This window comes from Pan troglodytes, chromosome 12 (assembly GCF_028858775.2).
Source record: "Pan troglodytes isolate AG18354 chromosome 12, NHGRI_mPanTro3-v2.0_pri, whole genome shotgun sequence".
NCBI lineage: Eukaryota > Metazoa > Chordata > Mammalia > Primates > Hominidae > Pan > Pan troglodytes.
In genome coordinates, this window is record NC_072410.2 from 50906863 (window position 1) to 50922505 (window position 15643).

The following is a 15643-nucleotide window of genomic DNA, read 5'->3' on the forward strand; positions in this document are numbered from 1 at the left end:
CTGGTGAGCCCACCAGGAGGAAAAGGAGCAAAAGGAGAGAAGAGTCTAGGGGAAGATGAGGGAAGTGGAAAAATACCTTCACTTTAGATATGAAAAGGAGAAAGAGATGGAAAGTAAAGACGTAGATGAAGAATGGACAGAACTCAGGAAGCCAACAGAGGAAGTTTCTAACAAAGGAGTCAAGGAACAAGAGGAAATCCTGCCAAAGCCAAGGTGGATAGGGGCCATAGATGTAACAGTTAGAGGGTCTACTGAAGACCAGAGCAGAGGTGTATACATATATATACACATACATAAAATGAGGGAACACCTGGACTATGGTATCTATCAAATTTAGGATTAAAGCCTGCCACTGCTAGTAACTAGCTGTGTGATCTTGGAAAAAAATCACTTAACCTCTCTGAAGCGTTGTTCCCTCACCTATAAAAGTGAGAATAATAATACCACCTTTTAGGGTTGCACTACGGATTAATGGGATGATGCTTACACAGAGTTCAGCAGAATGCCTAAGTTATCATTTAAAAACATCAAGTTTCTCTCTTTTTGTTGAATTTTCCATGATGTAAAAGAAGTTGGTTGAGCCCCCATGAATGTAAGCAGTTATGTTTTAAATGGTCTCATAGTATACAGGGGTTTCTCAAACTCAGAAATCAGGAAGCTTGAGTCTCAGTGCCCATGTGGAAACAAGAGACCAGACATGGGCCCATGAAATATATTCCCCACCAAAAATATCAATGGTCCATGGAATTTATTTCCCTTCATAATTCCAGTAGTGTGGGATATGCTCTAAGTGCAAAAATGAAATCGAATAATATTCAATTGCCTACTTTCTCTGTCTATGATTTAGATGTGGGAAAAAAATCCTCTAAAGTTTTTTAACCATTTGTCTGCCTTCTTGGAAGCTTGGGCTTCATGTTTGTGCTCCTCATAGGATCCTCAGGAAAAGCAGTTTTATCCCAGTGATATCCCTAAAATGTCTGGCAGAAGCAAACACAAAATCTTTGGATAATACGTGCTTAACCCATATAGCACTAGATTTCCATAAAGACCCTCTGAAGATGAAACTTGGAGGAAAAAAAATCTGTAATTAACTAGTAGTTGCAGTAAACTCCTAAGAATTCTGATAATAGAACTATCGATAAATACTGTAAAATAAATGTGTTTTAATTATTAAAGACAAAAGAAAATATTAAATGTATGAAAAAACAAAAATGCCTTCTAAAAAGACCAGGTGAACCTTTAAATGAGCCAAGTGGAACTTCTAGAACAGAAAAGTAGACTCACCAAAATTAAAAACTCAGTGGGTGGGCATATTAAACACAGCCACAGAGATAATTAGTCAACTGGAAGACCATTTTGAGAATATTCCCCAAATTGCAGGACAGAAAGAAAAAGAGATGGAAATATAAATAAGAGTTTAATAAATGTTTCAGGAAGAAAGAGAAAGTACCAAATATAAATTTCTGAATGGAAAGAATAAAGAATGAGGAAGAGGCAATATTTAAAGAGAGAACAGTTAAGAACTATCCATGTTCTTGATGAAAATCATGACTTCTCATATTCAAGAAATAAGAATTCCTAACAGGAGAAATAAAAAGAAATCCACATCTAGACACTTCATAGTCTATTAAGTGTCAAGAAATTGCAGAACCCAACGGATAATAAAAGCAGCCAGTAGAAAAAGACAGATTACTCACAAAGGAAAAATATTTAAAAGTACAGACTTTTCATCAGCAATAAGAGAGGTCAGATGACAACTGGACCATCTTCAAAGTACTGAGAGAAAGCAACTGCCAACTAAAATTCCACACCCAGATAAAGTATAATTCAAAAGTGAGAATGAAATAATGAGATTTTCATAAGAACAGCAGGCGCATACTTGCAGGCCCTCACTGAAAAGCCTACTAGTGGATGCTTTTCAGGAAAAAAGAACTGAACCCAGAGGTTAGTAGTGGGATGTGAGAAACTATAGTGAACAAAAAAGTTGGTAAACATATAGACAAATCTAAAGAAGTATTGATTCTATAAAACAAGAATTATCATGATGATTAATTTGGGGGCATTACGCATGTGGGAATGAAATATAATACTTTAAATACAATAAATACTTTAGCATGCAAAAGTTAGAAGATGCTTGGTCCTCGTACTGTTTAGAAAGAGTATAGATATATTGAATAACTTTGGACTTTGTTAAGCAGCAATGTAGACAAGGTAAGTTCCCATAGAACATAAACAAATATGTATTTTCCAAATAAGAGTGATCAAATGGAATATTAAGCCCTCCAATAATTCAAAAGAATAGAGAAACAGAAAAAAAAAACTAGAGAAATTGGAGAAAATAGAAAATCCAAAATAATATAATAAAATGAACCCAAATGAATTAATAATCACAGTAAGTGTAAATTAATTAAACTTTCCAGTTTAAAGGGAAAGATTTTCATCACTTTATATTGGTTACTTGAGAATACAGCTAAGTGCTTTTAGAAGATATATTGTAAACATAAGAACACAGGAAAGTTAAAAACAAAAGATAAAAAAGTATATCTACTTGGCAAATATTTACCAAAAGAAAACTGGTATAGCTATATTTTTTCTACTTTGACCTGGGTGTACAACCTTTATTAGTGTCAAGTTTTTTTTCTTAACAATCACCTCATGCTTGTGGTTCAAATCAGTCATAGATAATTTGAGGCCATATTTCTTTATCATATGAACTATTACTGAGCCATGTTTTCACCATGCTGTGCTTACAAATTTGACTTTTTAATTTTTATTGAGATATATTTTACATACAGTTAATTGCACACTACAGCCTGATAAGTTTTGACCCATATATACACACTGGTGAAAACCACACCTCAGTCATGGTAGAGAATATTCCCATCACTTTTATGCCACTTTCTGGGGGGTCCTCCCCTCCTCCACCCCCAAAGCAAGCCACTGTTCTGCTTTCTATCATGTTAGTATTATCTGTTCTGGAACTTTCTATAAATGGAATTATATAGTATGTACTCTTTACACCTGACTTCTTTGATTTAAAGTGATGTGTTTGAGAGTCATCCATGCTGCTGCAGTCGTGGTTCATTCCTTTGTATTGCTGAGTAGTATTCCACTGTATGATTAGACCACAATTTTAAAAATCTATCTGTTGATAAACATTTGGGTTGCTTTTACTTTGGGGTAATTATGAATAAGCTTCTGCAAATTATGACCAATCATGAACCATCTTTTTGCGGATCTGTGTTTTTATTTCTCTTGGGTAAATACCTGGAAGTGGTATTGCTGGTTATACATTAGGTATGTGTTTAACTTTATACAAAACTGCCAAACCGTTCTTCAAAATAGCCATCTCTCAGTATCCATGGGAGATTTGTTCCAGGATCCCCCTACCAAAATCCATGGATACTCAAGTTCCTTCCATAAAATGGTGTAGTATTTGTATATAACCCATGCACATCTTTCCATGTTATTTTAAATCATCTGTAGATAACTTAGAATGCCTAATCCAATGTAAATGCTATGCAAACAATTGTTATATGATATTGGTTTTTTATCTGTATTATTTTTATTGTTGTATTATTATTTGTTACCGGGTATTTTAATAATTTTTTTTTTATCCGTGGTTGGTTAAGTCCATGGATGTGGAACCCACAGAGGGCTGACTGTATTGATATCAGTATAAGTAGAATTGTTATTATTGTATTGTTTATCTTTTTATTATTGATTTGTATCTTTATTCTGGATATGAATCAGATAGAGTTCTAGTTTGTATCTTGCTTTTTAATTTTTCTAATAATAATATTTTTTGATAAGCAAATATTTTTTATTTTGATGAGCAAAAGTTACGTTTATAATTTTTAAAATTTTATGGTTAGTACTTTTTTTGTCCAACCTAGGAAATCTTTTCTCCGAAGTCATAAAAATATTATCTCATGATTTCTTCTTGAAGCTTTATAGTTTTAGCTTTTACATTCTGATCTAATCCAGGTCTAATAAATTTTTGTGTTAGGAGTCAGCATTGAATTTTGTTTTCCATATGGCTATCCAGTTGTTCCAGCACTATTTGTTGAAAAGACTTTCCTTTTCCCATTGAATTGCATTGGTACCCTTGTGGAAGCTGCAATGCAACAAACAAAAAGTTACATTTTCCAGCTTCCCTTTGCAGCCAGATATGTCCAAGTAATTAAATAAGCTCTAGCCAGTAAGATATAAGTAGAAGTATTGTAGGAAACTTCCAGGAAAACCCTTTTAAGGGGCAGAGACGTTTCTTTATCTTTGCTTCCTGTTCTGTCCTGATACTTGAAAAGGGTGAAATGATTGGAGCTTCAGCATTGATCTTGGAATATGAGGTGTCCCTGAGAATGGAAGCCAGGGTAGTGAAGCAGAAAGATCCAAACAGTGTGGATTTCTTATGACTTCATGCACTGCTCTACTAACTGTGGGCTGCCTACCTTAGGCTTCTCTCATGGGCAAAGAGAAATAGTTTTTTCTTTAAGGCACTGAAGTTGCATCTCCAGTAGGCACTGCCAAATCAAACCTTAGCTAGTATAATTGTTTAATAATATTTCTTCACCAATATACTATAAGACCCAATGAGGAAGAGACTGTTTCTAGTTTGTCCCCTCCTATATTCTGTAATTTGGTGCAGTGCTTATATAAATTGGATTTATGAAAAGAAAATAAAGAAGGGAAGGAAGGTAGGAGAAAAAGAAGGAAGAAATCAGGGGGAAATGTAGTCTATCTGTGGACTCTTAACTATACAAATTATCATAATCCAAGAGGGTTTGTTAATGAACCAGTGTCAACCTGAAGACTATGCTGGTTCCTGCCTTCCTCAACATTTTCATCAGTAGTTTGCATGAGAATAATGGCTGGACGCAAATCAATTTGACAGATGCTGTAACTGTTAACAGAAATAAATAGTACATTAGACTCTACAATCAGGAGCCAAAATATCTTAACTGGTTGGTAGGCAGAATAATGGCCCTCTCAAAATTGTCCATGTCCTAATCCCTGGAATCTAAGAATATGTTACCCTTCATGGTAAAAGGGACTTTGCAAGTATGATTATGTCAAGCATCTTGAGAAGGGAAAATGATCCTGGATTATCTGGGTGGGCCCAATGTAATCGCAAGAATCCTTTGATACTGCTGTGGCTGGTCAACGGAAAAAAAAAAGAAAAAGAAAGAAAGAATCTTTTGAATAGTTAGAGAAGGAGATGTGAGGGTAGAAGCAGAGTAGGAGAGAGGTTTGAAGATATTGTGCTGCTGACTTTAAAGATGGAGGAAAGGGTCTTGAGCCAATGGATGCTGGCAACCTCTAGAAACTAAAAAAGACAAGGAAATTGGTTGTCTCTTAGAGCCTCAAGAGGAACACAGCCCTGCCTAGGCCTAGATTTTAGCCCAGTGAAATCCATTTTTGACTTCTGATCTACAGGGCTACAAGATAATACATTTGTGTTGTGTGTTGTAATTTTTTTACAGCGGCTATAGGAAACTAATACTCTGGTTGAGATGATAAGGTGCATCTAGCAAAACTAAGTATTTTAAAATGTAGGTTTAGTACAAAATCATATATTAAGGTCTTGGAAAATAACCAAATACAAATTGCCAGGACATAGAAGACTATTTCAGTTTGTAAAGGGCCTAAGAATTTTGATTGACTATAAGCTCAGTGGAAAACAAACAGACAGACACAAAAATACTTGCAGTCTTGGAATGAAAAAATGCACCATGTCATCATTTAGGAAGGGTCCCAAGGGTACCACGCCATCTCTGATGCATGGCGCTAAGTTGTGGCTTCAACCCTTTAAACAGGATATTGACAAATAGAAGGGGCAGCGAGATGGGGAGGAATCTGAAATCCATGTTTCAAACAGAAGAAATGGGGCGTGAGAATTTCATCAAAAGAAGAAAAGGTCTAAGAATACTTGCCATTTTATTAAAAATATGTAACTTATGCTTTGTGCTCCCTAGGGTAGAACTCAAACCCAGAAGTACCGAGAGGTCTATTTTAGTTCCACATGAAGAAGAAATCTTTAACTGCTGAGGTGGCCCTGAGATGGGATTATTTCTTTGGGGGCAGGAATTCTGGGGTCCCTTCCCCTAAATGTATCTGAACATAACTTGGAGGTGTATTTTAAGGTCCCTCTGGCCCTCAGAGAATGTGTCCCTTGAATGGGAAGTGTGTTAGGAATGGGGTTGTGGAAAGGAGGGGAATTACTTTACTTTCTCATCCAACCATCTCACCTCCACTCAAGCCACAATTACAAGAAGAAACCTGGACAGTTAGAATTCTGGCTTCATCTTGGAAAACCCCAAATTTTGCTGATACAGGAAGAGGGGCTTGAGTTCTTGTCAGGCAATTCACGCCCACTCTCACCTCAAGTCTCTCCACCCCATCACCAAAGGAAAAATACAAACCAAAATAAAAACATGTTATTACATCAGTAGGGCTTCTCACAATCAGTCAAGTCTTAAAATTGAGGAAATATTGTATTTTCTGTTTTGTGCCAGTTCTCAAAAAAAAAAAAAATAGAGTGCCAAAATTAGCTGTGGTGTTCTATTCCTCACAGAGCCTCACTCCTGCTGATCATGGAGAATAAGGAATCCCCCTCCCCAACTCCTCCCTTCCTGGGGCACTCTGCACCCAATCCCCCAGGAACCCCAGCTTTGTGGGGGAAGCATGGGGGAACTCCTTTCCCAAAGCGAGACATGGCTCTTGACTTTAGGGAGGGCTCAGGACTCTGTCTCTTGCTGGGTCCCAGCCTTAACATCTGCATGGGGAGAGGTCAGATGAGGGACACAGATTGATGAGAGAGTAGACAGCCTATGCACAGTAGACAGCCCAAGAGAGTAAACAGCTCAAGAACCTCTTTCAGGTTCCAGGGAACAGGGGACCCTTGGGTACAAAGGATCTCAGGTTGGGGGGTGCTAAGAATGCATCCTTCCTGGAACAAACTTGAAGCCACAGATTAGTAGTTTCAGTCCTGCACATGGCACCCCCAACTATTGCCAACTTTAAGGGAATTTCCATCTCTCCTTTGCCCCTCAGTTCACCCTCCGCCCCTGCCCAATCCCCAGGATGGTGGGAAGGGAACTGTGGAAATTCCCTTTTTAGGAACATGGGGTAACAGAGAGCAGGATAAAGGGATACTGAGAACAGAAAAAGATCCTTCGACCCCCACCCACCCACTTTCATCCTCAGCCAGGGCACTCTCCGAAAGGAAGAGGGACTCACCAGACTCATCTGCAGGTGCTGAATTTTCCCAAGGCCTCTAGCCCACCCTCCTCCAGTCTCCCAGCCAGCCCATCCCACTGGGGAGTCAGCAGGCCCAGCCGACAGCTGGATTGTGCAATCAGAAGCCCAGATGTGGCTGGGACTCTGGCTTGCGGCAGCTGCCTCTGTCATCACCCAGGGCCTATGGCCTTCATTTCACCCTTGAGCTGTACTCTAGCAACATTCCTGTCCCCATCCCAGACAGGTCCCACCCAGCCACCATCCTCCTCCAGCAGCTCCAGAAAACACTTGGCAGCTGAGAATCAATGGCCTAGCTCGGCCACAATATGTCATGCGACCAGTGTGGGAGGCCTTACCCTACCTAGGCCTTAATAGGTGTGAGCTAAAGCTTGAGCCCAAGTTCTCCAGTGAATTTTCTCCTCATTCCTGAGGTCTTTGAGTTTAGTGATGCATTTATTGCTCCCCACAGGAACTGGAAAAGATATAAAATTGCTTTTATTGCCCTTGGGTATTCTAAACAGGGCAAGGTCACATCCCGTTGTGCAGCTACCATGACCACTGTTTTCATAAAACCTTAGGTGTGGTCAATGTCATGCAATGCCATTGATTGTTTGGCCTCAGAGTTGGCAGCTGGTCAGACTTACAGTAGGCCTACTCACTCCTCCAGATAGAAGAGCCTGGCTCAGCAGATGCACTGTAATTATTTGCTAAACAGAAAAATAAAATGAAGATTCACAGAGATGGAGAGAATTGTCCAATGCCACACAGCAAATCAGCAGCAGAGATGGGATCAAAGCCCAGGTGTTAAGCCTTGCAATCAGATTCTTTTTCTCCATACCATACTCTCTGACTTCATAATGATAATGGTGGTAATAATGGTGATAGTACTGGTGGCTGGTGATAACGGTAGTGGTCATGATGGTGATGGTGGTGATGATGATGATGATGGAAATAGTGGTGATAATATTGGTGGTGATGGTGGTGGTAATGGCAATGGTAATGGTGATGATGGTGGTAATGGTGGTGGTGATGATGGTGATGATCCTGCTGGTGGTGGTAGTGTTGATGGCAATAATAGTGGTCATGGTAGTGGTGATGATGTGGTTAGGTGATAGTGGTGATTATGGGAGGAATGGTGATGATACGGTGATGATGATGGTAATGATGATGGTCAAGGTGGTTATAGTATGATGATGGTGGAGATGGCGGTAATGATGGTGACACAGCCTTGATGTGATAATGAAGATAAATTGCCTTCTCTCAGGGAATTCTCTTTAGGAATACATAGTTCATTCCAATACTTTTGGATTTAATTCTTCAACCTTGGAATGATTTGGAGTTTGCGTCCTCATTCAAATCTTCATTCAGCAGCAGAAACCAAGTGTTGTGTGGCTGCCGTGAGAATGCCCTGTTGGAACTCCTGCTGTGATGAGCAGATGGACAGGTGGCTCCTGCTGCTGTCCTTATAGATCTGCCATATCACTTGTGCCAAGGCCCTGCTTCCCAAGGGCTACTCTGGCCAGTGACCAACCACAGCGAGGTGACTGGCTCAGGCACTCCCCGTCCGACTCCACATCATGGATGAAATTTTCTTAGAACTGCACTGCAGTCTCAGACTCTTCCTCCCCAGCCCTTCTTTCTTCCTTCTCTCCTCCATAGGAGTCCAACATGCAGTGCCATCTGAAGGCTGTGCTCGCCTTCTCTAGCTCCTTCTCTTTTATTCCTCACCGCCATTTCCCCCAACAAATCTCTTCCATGTCTGCTCATGTCTTGTTCTATGTTTTTCAGCAGAATCATATTAATAAGCCTAGGTCACCAAACTGAGTAATACCACTCTGGCAAAAATAAAAATAATGGCTAAAATATTTTAGCAATGAGAAGAATTTTCTTCTGTGACTTAGAAGCTGTATCTGAGGACAGTTCCAGGCAAGAATGTTTGTAAACTTTGAGAAGGAAATTTGAGTTTGCCTTTGGCTAATTAAATCCTTGCTAGGGATCTGACATACAGTGGAGAGAAGGGAGGAAGGTGGGGGATCCACAGGACAGAGATCCCCTAAGGGGAATAAGCTAGATATGTTTCAGGGATAGTGAGCGACTCAGAATGACAGGAGTGGAAGAGAGGAGGAGGGGAAGAGAAGCTAAAGCTGGGCAGAAGCGGGGAACCAGGTAAAGACCTTGCAGCCAGAGCAAAGACTTGAGATTTGATGAGACAAGAAAAGAGGTAACAGAAGACTTGTGAAGGGGTGGCAGTGGCATTGCAGAGAGGCAGGGTAAGAAGGGGTTTCAGGGAAGGTACCACTTGGGGGCTGTGGGGGTCATCCTGCCAAGCAACAAGTAGAGCTGGGATTGAAATGGTAGATGTGGCAGAAATGGAAAAGTGGTGCTGAGAAAGGATGGACCCATTTTGCTGCCTAACTGGATGTGGGAGGTAAAGAAGAGGAGCCATGTCACAGGGGCTCAGCCTGGGAGGAGACTGGAGGCATCTCTGACATAAACAAGATGGCCAAAAGGAGTTACATTCTGGAGGGAAGACTGTGAATTGTTTTGGGTCATGATTCTCCAGTAGTCATGTCCACTGAGGACTTGAAAACATGAACCTAGAGCACAGAAAAGAAGCTTTAGACTGGGTTGTAGCAAGGGAGCAAATGAACTCTCCTCTAGGAGCCATTGTGTGCACTATAGATTCCTAAATGGAGAAAGCAGAGTCTTAGAAAATAACCTGCCCCTGCTTTGCTGGCAGAGAGGTAGGAAATGGCGATGGAGAGGGAGGGAGCTGGAAGGTAAGAAGACAGGAAGGGCAGAATTCCCGGTAAACAAGGTTGAGGCAGACATTTGCAATCCTGAGGGCTGAATCCCACAACCCGTGTCCTTCCACAGCCTTCCAGCCTGAGGGGTGCCCATATTGGCCCTGAAGGAAATGGGGACAGGCATCTGGGGCTTCCCATGGACCTCAAAGAAACTCTCCTCTAGGGTCATGCCAGAACAGAAGGGTGACATTCTGGCAGAGCTCGGGACTGTGGAGCCTCCCACGGGACAGCCTCCTACAGCCTGCTCCCGTGGTGCAGTGGACACGTCGCTCTCCTGGGGTCAGCGCTGGGGCGGCAGCAGCCTCTGTGTGAGGTAGTGGTGCTGGCATCTGCTTCCTTGGAACAGGCACTAGGAAAACAGATGACCTCAGGCTCAAAGCTCTTAGAATCATTGCTCAGAAGAGGGCAGAAAAGACAGGCTAAAAATACATGCAGACCCAGATTCCCTACCTCTCCAGAAAAATTCCAAGAGAGTGTCCTACAAATGCATCTGATGCAGGCCCCTGAAATCGGCTGTTTCCTCACCAGCCTATCCATCACTCTCTCCTCGGGGCTTACACACCTGCCTTCCACCCAGGCCTGGCTCCTCTCCATCTCCAGAGCAGGCTGGGCTCCTTCCTACCTCCCAAACTTTGTCTGCATTCTCCCCTCCCCGAAGCACTCTCTCTTCTCCTCGTGGTTTATCCCCAGCTTGTTCAGGACTCATATTCATCTCACAGATCACCTCTGACCTCTTCTGGGGAGGCTCCCAGGCTTCTAAGCTCCTTTTGACTAAGAACCTGAATCACACAATGTGCCACTGGATGGTCTATCTTTCCCTCAATTTCTGAAGGTTAGATTGATCTTCTTATAAAAGAATCTTCTCAATGGCAGTCGGGGGAGGAGCGTGAGGAATCTCTGTATTTTTTTCCTTTTTTAAAGAGATGGAGTCTCACTGTATTGTCTAGGCTGGACTTGAACTCCTGGCCTCAGGGTATCCTCCCACCTCAGCCTCCTGAGTAGCTAAGACCACTACACACGTTTTTTGGTTGTTTTTTGTTTGTTTGTTTTGCCCTTTTATTCTATCTCTAAAAGCAAACAGCCTAATATTGGGCACATAGTAGATGCTTAATAAATGTTTCCTCTGATCGATTGAATAAATAGGATGGCTTAGTTCATCGGAATATACTCAAATTCTTAACGATAGGGAAGAAAGAGTGGGGAGGGGTTCAGGGAGAGTATGTAGAATGATGGGGGTGGCCAGGAGCCCTCACCCCAACGAGTGTGTGTGTGTGTGCACATGCACCTGCCCTTGAATACGACATGCATGGAAGAAACTGTACCAATGTACTAAACCAAAGGAAAAAGCTAGAATGTTTGGAATTCTTGAGCAACTTCTAGGGTTCTCAAGATGGCCCTGAATACCCTGAAGAGCCGGTGCCCCCATCTTTTGCGCTATGACTGCCTGGGCTTTGCCCTGTGCCTCCTCCCTTTGGTTGAACCTCTGGGGGCCCTGGTGAGATCTCACATCAGAAGCTGGATTTCGATTGCTGCCATTGTAACTGACTGTGATTTTTATTCTTTAGTGGCAGGAATGAGGACACGTGGAGTCAAGGGTGTGTCTCATGGCTGACCATTCCTATACAACTGTACCTTTGCTCTTCCCCCAGGGCCCTCTCCTTCTCACTGCCTCAGTCCAGCTGTCTCACTCCGAATGTGGGAGCCTCTGAACTACAGAAGCCCTGGGCGTAAGCAAACAATCTGACCCCTAGCAGGTCTCTAAAAGTTGCAGGTCGATAGAAGGAAGGAAGGGAGAGATGGAGGGAGGGTGAGAGAAGAAAATTAGTTTTTATATCTAAAACTTCTGGCAGAAAAATGGAAATGAGGAATAAATATGTAGACTTTCTATAGCACAATTTAGTGTGTAATTATAACACACAAACAGTACAGTGGCTCACAAAGACATCAGTCTATCTCAGTTTTAACAAAGTAACTACAGATTATGGTCAGAATAGTAAACATTAAATCTTTCAATATTCTGGAGAAGAGCCAGGATGCTTACCTCTACAGCTTAGCTTGACTCACAAAGGGAGGGAAGTCCTCCTAGCTTCTCTCCAACCTTGGGCATGGCAGGGGGAATGATCATGAACCTCCTCCTCATCTTCCTCCTATCTTGTCCTTGAGAAATGCGTTGCTCTAGTCAGAGCAGAATGCTCCCTTGACCAGGCTTTCTGAGAGTGGGCTCACTCAGATACCACCTTCCTTTCCCTCTCACTTCCTGGGACTCAGCCTTCCCAGGCAGGCACGACCACCTTCCTGCCCACTCTTGCTTACTGTGATGTGTCACACCTCCCAGACACAAAAGCAGCCATGTCTTTCTCTGTTTGCCTGTGGGTAGGTGGATGGGACATTTCCAGCCTATAGCTAGGTGGAGACATGGATGTTAGGGACTTGGGGACAGGAAACATCCCTTGGGCTTCCAGGAAAGGGTCTCTGGGGCCAGCCCAGCTTATCAGAGAAGTCCCGCTTCAGGGAGATACTGGGCATTCATCAGAGATTGAGCTACTACTGTGTTTCCCTTTTGGATTTTATCCTTATGCTGTGATTCCCTTGGCAGGAAACCTGGAAGGAAGGGAGGTGAGCAGCCGGATTCAGGCCCCAAACCTCCCTGGAGTCCCTAACAAGAAGCCAGGGCAGCAGTAATTCAGTGAAGATGCTGAATATGCCGTTCTCAAGGTCACACTCCCCCCATATCCCGTACATTCTGTGAAATTCTGCCCACAAGGCAGTGGAATAAGGTGGAAAGGAAAGGCTAAGAGATAGGAGACCTACAATTCCATCTCTGCTCCTAAAGAAATCCTTCCTCCTCTGTGGCCTCAGTTTCCTCAATGTAGAATGAGACTCCTCACTTGAAGCAACTTTATGGCCAGAATTTAGTTTGATACTTACAACCTTGTGTGCAGGAGAGAAGCTGACATGATCCCAGGCGTTGGGATTTAAGGGTGGAGTGGTGGAGTTAGGAGAGGAAACTCACATGTGTGAACCAACTGGCGAAAAATGCAAGAGAGAGTTTGATTGAATGCCTGAGTTAGTGGATCAGACCAGCAGTGCCTGGCTTGTGGGCTGGAACTCTTGCAAGAGATCTGTACATCCATATGCCCTACAAGCATCGACCGAAGGCTGAATAAATAATACAACTTGCACGTATATGTGGGACTATTTTTCAAATCATCAATGCTGCTGTCACAAATAAAATGCAGATTCATTTGAAAGTGGTCCTGAATGCAGACTGCCTTTGGGTTGCTATGCATTTTCTCAAGCAGCAGACCTTATAAAGACAATTGTTGTTTACAGGGACATAAAACAATATCTGGCCTTTTATTTAAAATACTTGAGGGAAAAAAGGCAGGGGGTGGATGAAACTGGAAGGAGAATGTTAATAATTATTGAAGCTGGATGATGAGTATTTGGGGGATTATTATACTCTTGTCTCAACTTTTGTATGTTTGACATTTTCCATAATAAAATGTTTCTTTAAAAGTATAAATGCTCTTTCTTATGTGGTCATTCATGAAATCTTTTGACATTAAAAAAGGGATTCTTTGTGGAAAGCTGCTCACAACACACTGTTGAGTGAAAAAACACAGTTATAAAGCCATATGTAAGTATGAGTCTAATTCGCTTTCTTTAAAACAGCAAGGGTGTGTGCGTGTGTGTGTGCAGGGAAAAACCTTCATTTCAGACCTTCACTAAGATGTGAATGGTGGTTAACCCTAAGTAGAGGAAATGGGGCAGGTTATATTTTCTTTATTTTATCTGTATTTCCAATGAACATACTTTCCTTTTGTGATCAGCCTGAAATATTTGTTAAGATTTATGGTAGGTATTCTTAATTCAATAAGGCTGGGAGTTGCTCCTTCAGGGAGATGGGCGTGGGTGCCAGACCTTGGGAAGCTGTCATGGTGGACAGCCTCACCCTGGATCTCAAGAATGGGTAGGATTTAGAAATCCCCAGGCGGGTGAGAAGGCGTGCTGGGCAACACATAAACAAGGACATCTTGTCTTGAGAGAGTGACTTTCCCAGGGCAGGGGTGAGCCCAAGGGCCAGGGGCTGCAGAGGGTGTAGAGCAGGGATGGAGGGGCTGGGTGGGGCAAGGTCTTGAAGGGCCAAAGGGTTCTGGGAAAAGAGGAGCCTGAATTTCTGGCTCAAAATTGCCCTGGGTATGTGTGTGAGTGTGCACGCGCATATTAGCTGTGGCATTCAGAGCAAGGAATAATTGGAAAAACATGGCCAATGCTGAGCCACACGCATTTGGGGACATGTGGCTCCAGTTCTAGGATTGTTTGTCATTCCTTATTTCAGGGAAGCAGGAAGACAAACGATGAAGCATTGAACTAAACGAAGATTCAGATGACACCAAGGAGTCAACGTGAGACCAAGATCATCAGCTATCAAAAGCCATCTTTTGGGGCCTCCACCCAACCCATGACCAATCACACTCTGAGGTTATCCATATGTCCTGCCAGCTGCCGCCAGGACCAGTGCCTTAGCAACAGGAGCTTTTGCACGCTGGGAGAGGGAACTCTGGCACCTTCCCAAGGGTTTGCCGGAAGGGAGCTGGAGGGGCAGCAGGATGGAGAGGAAAAGGGCGCATTACAGGCAAACTGGAGACAATCCGGGAAACTCCCAGAAACCCCAGCAAAGACTGCAGAGAGAGCCTGGGGATCCACAGAGGCCTACATGACCTCAAGGCCCAGAGTCACTGTCTTCCAGAAGGCAGGGAAGTTGATGACATGCATCTCTGTACCTCTGTGTCCTTACCGGTAACTAAAGCAGAGGCCTGGGGGCCTGGTGGGGAAAGTGGCCCAGATCAGACCTCTAGGGGATCCAGAGAAGGCAGAAGACCTTAGAGGATTCAGAGCCTAGGCTGGGAAAGTAGTCTCTTGCTGGGAAGACCTGCAAAGGGATGGCCATTTGCAACCCTCTTGAGCAAGATGGTGGAAGGTGGACTTGTAAACTGCTAGCATGAGGCTTCCCTGAGTTCTCTTCACTCATTGCTACCTAGAAGACCTTGACTTCACCTAGGGTGCAGAGTCTTGAGGTTTTAAGACTGAATGCGACCTTACCCAACATTGCTCTGCCCTTTGCCAGAACACTACACGTGGTACTTGACTCTGGAAAGACAACAAACGTGAGATTCCCTTCCCAGTCCTGCATCCCTAACTCCTTTCGCCTGGCTTATCTCCTCCTAGGAGGCCTGGGCGGCAGCCTTCACCAGGAATGTAAGAGCTTCCTCTTTGCTCTTCCAGCCAAGTCCCTTTCCCCCTTCACTTAGCTAAAATAAGATTGGACTTTCTCAAAATGTTTACTAGGAAACTAAGAAATAAACAAAACAAAACCAAAGGCAAGTGATGGAGGTTGATGAACTATTACAGGATTGTAGAATCTAACAGCAATCTTCGGTCAAAGAACCCAACTCAAATCTCTCAGGATTTTTTTTAGAAGTGCTTCTTATTTCTTCTTTCTTATTTTATTGTACTAGTCCTCATTCTCATTATGTTTTGCTAATCCTTTTGAGCACATGCTATGTGCCAAGCATTTTGCAACACGATCATTT